We start from the raw sequence: 8,682 nt of genomic DNA on the forward strand, positions 1-8,682 counted from the left end.
TAGTTTTTTATAGTTTTCTTTGTAGAGGATTTTTGTGTCCCTGGTAAGATTTATTCCCAAGTATTTTATTTTTTTGGTAGATATTGTAAACAGTATTGATTTCCTTATTTCTTTTTCAGCAATCTCTTTGTTGGTGTAGAGGAATCCAACTGATTTTTGGACATTGATCTTATATCCTGCCACAATGCTAAATCTCTCAATTAGCTCCAGTAGATTTTTGACTGAGTCTCTTGGGTTTTCTAGGTAGAGGATCATAGCATCAGCAAATAGGGATAGTATGACTTCTTCCTTGACAATTTGGATATCTTTGTTTTCCCTTTCTTGCTTTATGGCCCTGGCTAGAACTTCCGGTACAATGTTGAATGGAAGTGGTGATAGTGAAGGCTATAGTCTTTGACCTTCATCAGTAAGTGACTTCCTCCCCAAAGGCCTGTTATTTGCCAGCATCTCTCTGGCTCTTTCTTCCTCAGGATGCTCCTGAGGTCAGGTTGGGCAGTTTGTTACTCCTCCATCTTAGGACCCAGTCAGCCCAGTGCCTGGCACCCAGAGGCTCATAGCAATGAGTGTTGAATGGAGGCTAGCTATCTCCTGCGCATCTCATGTGAAAGTCTCCTGTAGTCCCTACAGTTCCCTAGACACACTTGACCCCCACAATGGACCGCACAGGCCATGCTCACCAAGAGCAGTCCCCCAGGAAACACAAGAAGGAACTCTGTTGGAGTATGCTGCCAGCATGTACAGCCTCTAGTAGAGACTCTGGAGCACTGAAGATGGAGAATCCTGGCCATGTCACCAGGAACCTGTGCACAGCAGTGTCAGAGACCCCAGGGAACTCTATGCAGGAAAAACTTGGGTTTAGAGGACTCATGCTTAATGCTCTTGGAAAGATCCCACCACAACATCTGGAAACACTCTCAACATACATATGCACTTACAAATCTATTCACTCACACACTTGCACTCACACATACTTTTACACACATGTAGTTTACTTACATACATATGTGCACACATGCACAAACACACTGTACCTGCACATGCAATCTTACATGTGCACATGAGCACATACAGAGTACCCACATGCACACATACACTTTTGTACACTGACACATGTACTGTACCAATGCACATGCACTCACACATGCACAAGGACATCCATATACTATATCACACACATGCACACATACACAAACACTCATACATTTTCATGCATGCACATATACTGTACCAAAGCACACCTGCTCACATTACACATGCAGAAGGACATGCATGTAGGATATCACACACATGCACACATACATACATTCTCACACACTTGCATGCATACCTCACACCTGCACACAAAAGTGCACATGTGCTCACACACCCACTAACGTGCTTGTGCACAAGGTCACACATTGTCATACACAGAATCATACTTACACCCATACCTACACCTTTCTCATGTTCATTAATCAACTTAATAGCTTTTAATGAGCATATGTGGCATGCTAGGGCCTGCACTAAGCAAACCAAACTGGTGGAGACTGATCCGGAAAGACCTACAGTCTTGTGGGAAGATAGACAAAAGTCCAATAATCACCCAAGAAAACACATAGTTAGGGTACGAGGACCTGTGCTGCAGTATTAGAGCTATGAGTGTGGTAGTAGGTCACAGTCTGGTCTGGAATGGGTAGGCAGGAGGAGGCTTTGTAGCTGACAGTTCTTATCAGCAAAGGTATGCAGCCAGGAGCACTGAGCATAATGTGCTTTCAGCCTGGTTTGGAGGAGGAGACCTCCGGGCATTGTCCCTATCCTGAGGCCACCAAAGTCAGGTGTTGCAGGTGTTGCCTAGCTAGGACAGGGGTGAGGTAGAGGCAGCCTAAGCCAGGACAAGTCAAGACCTTCTAGGCCAGGGTCTAGGGCAGCTCCTGGCTTACCTCTGCTCTGCTTGCAGCATAGGCAGCCATCCTGGGCAATGGACAAATGGCCCCCTCATGCCCCTCTCCTTTTCTGCTTCTCTGTGTCCCCAACTACACACTGAGAGTTCCAGTCAGGCTCTATCTCTATGGGGCATGAGGGGCGGGGGCTGCAGAAAGGGCCTCCACCCCGCCAACCCTCTCTGTGAGGGATAAGTCATGGCTCTTTCCCCCAGGGCCCAGGTTCCAGCCTCTATCAGCTGCACACCCATCTCAGCTCTCTCTGTGACTCTGAGCAGAGAACAGAGACTCCTGCTGGGGATGTCCCCTCCCCTGCACCACACACACTCTTACACCTGGCTCTTGCACATGCTTCCAGTGACCCCTCAGCCTCAGTTCCCCCACCAGAGACTAGTGGCCCCCTGCTTACATGAGTTCTTTCCTTCAGGGACAACAGGGCCTGGTGTTGGCATGCAGGGGTTGGGGAGCAAGGGGACACTTCCATTGAGTCTTTCAGGGAAATTCTTGGAAGTTTCCAGCAAGCCTGTCTAGGGTATGAAGAACCTGCAAAGGCTGTGTGGGGTCAGAGGCTGGCCGAGAGTCAGGACACCAGGGTTCTTGGTCTAGTTTACTGTTGAGGGCGTCACTGTGAAACTGAGACCCTCCCTAGGTCCCTAAGGGGGCTTGTGAAGCAGCTCGGTGCTCAGATGGCTGTAGCCCTATCATGTGGGGGCATTCAGGTCACATCCACTCCATAATCAGTGAGCTCCTGCTGTGGTGGGGCAAAGCAGAGGGCAGGGTAGACCCACCCTGTTTTCATAGAGCTGATCTTTGGGAGGGAGGGACAGTCATCATCACGTAGTCACACAGATGAATGGAAAGCTCACCTGGGACTGGGGCTCAGACGAGAGGAGTGAGCTGTTGCTGAGAAACGGAGTGATGGGGTGTGTGGGGGGGGGAGATCTGGTCAGGAGTGGCAGGGAGGCTTCCCAGAGGAAGCAGCACCTAACTGAGCTTCCAGGGAGCATGGGAGTTAATAAAGAGGAGGGGGAGGTCCTCAAGGAGCCACAGAGTGTGGTACAGAGCAAGAAGCAAGCAGGAGATCTAGGGAGGGGATGCAGGAGGCCAGGGACCATGCCAGGCAGGCTTTGCATGCCAGGCAGGTGAGCAGAGGAGAGGCTTTGTCTCCAGAGCAATGGTAATCCGCTAAAGGGGCTGAGACCAGAGGGTCACTCTGTGTACTAGGAGGGAATGGGACAGTGGCCAGGGGACCTGGACCTGTCAGATGTTATGGATGGGTCCAGATGAGTGCACAATAGGGGAAGAGGGCTGCATTGGGACCCTTATAGCTATGGCAAGGAAGGTAGTGTCCCACCTGGGATGGGACCCTAGGAATGGGACTACCTAGGGATGGAGATGAGTCGCGTTCATGTGTGTGTCTCTATATGTGTGAGCATGAACAGCCATATGTGCATGCTCTGGTGTATACATCCATGCCTGTGCATCTGTCCATGTATGCATGACTTCAGTTGTGTGTGCACTGTCTCATGTGTGCACATGTATTTGAGGATGACAGACACTGGGAAAGGTGACAGGAAGATGTCAAAGCCAGATGTTACAGTGTTTGTCTGGAAGGCTCTTTCCCTGTCCCCCTCCCAGACTAGGAGACTAGAAGTCCCCACAGAAAGGGCATGGGTATATCCCTGTCCGACCTTTACCTTAGAGCTCCCAGGACAATCAACAAGGGTGCTCCCCACCCACGAGGTCTGAGCCCAAACACTAGAAGATGAATGACCCAGAGTGTTTGCTAAGTGACTTTAGGTCAACATGAGGATCTTGGGGCCAGGGTCTTTGTCTGCCTACATTCATGGTAGTCTTCCCCAGGCAACATGAAATAAGTAATCCAACCCACAAGCAACACTTCTTCTGTTCAGCTGTGGCCTCACATGCCTAGGATGACAGAGGGTAGGGACACTCTGGTCATCATTCTCTCCACAGGGTCTAACTGGCCCCAAGGAACTGTGAGAGCAAGGGTCTAGGCTGTGGTCTAGGCAGCAGTAGTAACACATGACCCTGGCAGGGCTGGTTTTCAAGCACCCCGGGAGGGGCACATGCTCCTTCTTCTGGCCTCCACCAACCAGACTTTTGTCCAGCGCCTGGCCTGGAAGCACCTTCAAAACACCCGCTGCTCCTCTCTGCCTTCCATTTTAATCCACCCACATGCATCATTCCATATCATGGATTAATTTTATCATTGTGTTTTCTAAAACTATATTGCAACACGTTGTGTTATATCCTTATGCATTTTGCAAGTGTAATACAAAAATTGAATGAAATGATGTATAACTCTTATTTATTTTTATTACTAGCCAACTCAACATTGTACTTGGAAAAGCACAGCCCCAGACAAGCCAGTATAATGTATTTCAGTACAGAGGTTTACCGCAATTTACTTTAGGAATATGTCACCCACAAACATAACTATTTTTTTGCTCCGAGAGAGAGAGGTGAGGGTTGGAGCTATGCTCCTAAATTACAACCACCCAATTGTGGACTTAACAAAGCACCATTTCCCCCAGTTCTCTGGCCTGGCTGCTTGTGAGTATTTGTGGCATCTCAGCAAAAGCTGGCTGGGTCCCTATTCCACTTTGTTCTCAAAGCTCGTGTTTGACTAATTCTGTGCTCCCATAATTACTAAATCAAAAGAATTTATTATCCCTGAAACTTTAAATGGGAAGGAAATAAGGGGAGGAGGTTAGCATTGAACCTTAATAATGATAAAATTCTACCACGGTCAGTGACTTCCAAACCCATCCCCGCAGCCCACGAGAATGCCAGAAAGCTAGTGACTGTTGGAGTCGAGGCGGCCATGTTGCCTGTCCCTTTGGCAAAGTGCTAGCTGATGTGGACTTGTTCCTAGGAGAGGGGAAAGAGCAGCTCCGTTCTCTTCTATTTCTTGCTTACATTAAACGTAATTCCTCTTATTTTTCTGGAATTAATTTGGCTTCTCTCTCCCCTTGTTGAAGGCCTCTTGCCATATTCTGGGATTTAAAAAATGACCCCTGAGATAGGAAGAAAGAGGAGGGAGGGGCCGGAAGGAAGGATGGAGAGAAGCAAGTAATGGGAGGACATGGAAGAGACCCATTGAACAAAGCTCCTCTTAGCAACCAGATTTGCACGTCTTTGGGTTTGAGAGCAGACACTGCTTTTCATGGGGATCCAGGAGGTGAGCCTCAGCTGGAGCTGAATAGTCAGCATGGTGACTATGCACAGAGATGCTCATGAGGGCCCATAGAAAATACCACTTTTGTTTTCCTTCCTGTACAAGTCTGTCACAAAGCATCTGGGGAAACAGGGATTTGTGGCCTACACGTAAAGCACAGGGCAGGGCTGTGTGTAGTGCACTGTCCCTTCTGGCTGCTGGGGGGACCCAGGGCTTCAAACCAACACATCCAATCCTTTCAGATTCAATACGTGGCACCAGGCACCTACCAAGCATCCACTTGCCTCCCAGGAGAGCAGGCCAGCCCCAGAGGGGGTGAGATGACCCGCAGGGTCCATCTGGGAGTGGTCACATTTCCCTCAGTCCACACCCCACACTGGCCATGGTGAGTGACTTTTCTTCTTTGGAGCCTGCAGGGGTCCCTGTCATCCCTTCTGAATCAAGGCAGTCCCTCTACAATCTGCCCCCACATACTCTGGCCACACCTTCCTCAGGCCCTGGCCTTGCTTCTCCAAAACTCCACCCTCTACCATCTCCCCTTCCCCCTGTCCTGGATGCCTCCTGGTTCTCTCTGCTTCCTCTCTTCACCACCCCTCAACCCTCTGCAAACCCAAGTCCTATCTTGTCCTGTTGGTGCCTGTCGAATGCCCTTCAGGGGTCTCAGCATAAAAAGTCAGGCCTCAGACCCTACCCAACTTGTCTCTCACCTCCACCTTGGTTCACCTCACTGCCTCCCTGCAGCTCCCGGCCTACTCCTATGAGTGCCTCTGCTCACTGCCATGTGGATGGCCCCACTTGCCGACTCAAGGCCTCTCTCCATTCCATGGTCTTTTGTGGCTCCACACACCTCACCATTTCGGCACTTAAGGCAGCTGTGATTACCCTTTATTTACATCTCCTCCTGTGACTGAGTACAAAAATTCTGTCTGCCTTTTGTTGAGCAATTTTAACCTAGAGCCAAGCCCAGAGCTTGATATAGAGGAGTTACTCAATAAAATTAATTTTTTTAAAAAATTCTATTGTTGTCGTTGTTGTTAGCTGCCATCACATCAGCCCCGACTCATGGCGACCCTGTATGTTACAGATAGACCTGTTCCATAGGGTTTTCTTGGCTGTAATCTTTCTAAGAAGCAGTTTGCCAGGTTTTCTTCCAGGGGCCACTGAGGGAGTTTGAACTGCCAACCTTTATGTTAGCAGGCAGTCACAAACTGCTAGCACCACTCAGGCTCTTTAGCAAAATTAAAATCTCAGGAAAGGAAAAATATTTTTCAAAATAGATCTTCAATAAATGTCAGATATTGGGCTAGTATCCTCATTATACATAATGAGATCATACAGGTGAATTTTAAAAAAGACACTCTCTGAGAGATGAATGGGCAAATCATGAACCAAGACAACAGCCCTAGATCCCACTCCTGAAAAGCTTGCCCATGTCTGGGACCCGCTCTGTGTGAGTCGCTTGTCTGACCATCTCCCGGGAACCCAATCTTCTGTGCCTCCCTCTGGGACATCTCCCGAGTACTAGGGCTCCTGGAATGTGCTCAATAATATGGACTCACTGACTTGCTTAGGGAAACTTGTGGAGAGGAAAAGCTGTTGCCCAGGTGGCACAATGACTCAGGGACAGACACAAGTCAGCAGACAGAGCACTGGGCATGGCTGACTGCTCCTTGCATAGTAGCTGCTTCTTAAAAGCTTTGTGTAAACTGAGTTGTTATAAACCATATCTTATTTCAAATGCACTTGGGGAGACTTGCTTTAAAAATAACTCTGACAGAATCCTTTTATAAAGTAAAACAATGTGTTTGTAATATGAGACAGCTCTTCCTATTTTATAGAAAATTCTGACATTTGTATATTGAGTTTACTTAATGGAGCACCCCCCCCATGACCTTCTAAAATGCAAGTTTCTTCTGTTCGCTCTTACTTTCCTTTGCCTCAATCTCTTTTCTATTTTAATACCATTGTGCTGTATGTATTTTCATCATCCGTGTTAAACCGTTTTGGAACAAGTGAGTGTCAATCAGTCAATAAACAAATGAGAATCCCCAGTAACTTCTGTCTTTCTTTCCTCCACGCCAGCTGGGCAGGTCAATGTGCCGGGTGACTCCCAGAAGGTCAAGACATATCGAAAAGGTGATGTCAGAGGTTGGAAAGAACTAGCATGTGGGGTTAATGTCAAGTGTGGCCTTGGGGAAATGGAAAGGGCTTTGTTCAGGCTTCTGGGTTCTGTGGAGGTAGAACATAGTGTGAGGGTGGGGGACATTCATTTCTGGCCAAAGCTTGGGACATGGCCCTGAGGTCAGGCTGATGAGGCCAGGGAAGGCAGCCTGTGAGCGAAATGGAGAAGAGCTGAGAGTTTCTCAGGAAGATGTCCACACCTTGGGGACATAGAGAGGCTACCTGTCCATGTCTGTCCACCTATATGACTGATTGTCTGTCTACAGGGATAGGAGCCTGAAAGGCAGGAGTGGGAAGAGAATGATAATGCAGGCAATTCATAATCAGAAGGAGACGCTGTGGCACAGGGCCAGAGAGTATTCTTGGATGGGACTTTTTTGTTTCCAGTGCCCTATTCGAAACCAGCTGCAATTCTTTTTTTAAGTACCATTCCATCCGACCTTTTGAAATGAAAGATTTGTATTTCAATGGGAAATCTGCATTTTGACTCAAAGATAAGACTCAATTTTCTGTCTTTGGTTGTTCCTCTCAGACAAACCAGTTCTTTTTTTGGGGGGGAGGGAGGGGCTGAAAATTTGCTCAAGATCAGAAACAGGGCCACATGGATGCAAAGAATGACAGCTTATAGACACTCACCCACAGTGACTGGAGATGGAAAACTCTGCCATAGAGCTACATGAGAAAAATGCCTCATTCTTGACCCACTGAGTCTGTCCATGCACTGGGAAAAGTGACATATGAAAGTAAACAGCAAAGGGCTAGAGACAGGACAATTAAACACAGATCCAAGGAATTTGTGACCTTTATGCTCATAAGGGTGGTGTTTGAAATAAATATTCATGAAAAGAAATAATGTAAGGAAGAATGGATGAATGAGTCAGTGGGTGAATGGGTGAATGGTTGGATGGATGGATGGGTGAATGGATGGAGAGATTGGTGGCAATAAAATTTTAATTTTGCAGTCACAAGGATAATAGTGGAAGCTCTGGTAGCATAGTGCCTAAAGCACTTGACTGCTAACCAGAAAACTGGCAGTTCAAACCCACCAGCCACTCCTCGGAAGGAAGATTGGCCAATCTACTTCTGTAGTGATACTGCCTCAGAAACCCAAGGAAGGGTTGCTACGAGTCAGGTCCGATTCAACGGCACACAACAACGAGGATAATATTAAAGGAAGAAAGGAAGGAGGGAGGGTGGGTGTTACTTGTCTTATGCAAGCCTACTCAAGTAATTGACAATATAAGAAAGTGGATGAAGAACCGTGCTGGGATGTTGACCCGAAAGCAGGTCCGTGGTTGGCAAGGGAGTGGGAGTAATGGATGTTGCTTTGCTGTCTCAGTTATCTAGTGCTGCTATAACAGAAATATCACATATGGATAG

Source organism: Orycteropus afer, unplaced genomic scaffold, assembly GCF_000298275.1.
Source record: "Orycteropus afer afer isolate SDZICR_OR568_19922 unplaced genomic scaffold, OryAfe1.0 scaffold00009, whole genome shotgun sequence".
Taxonomy (NCBI): Eukaryota; Metazoa; Chordata; class Mammalia; order Tubulidentata; family Orycteropodidae; genus Orycteropus; species Orycteropus afer.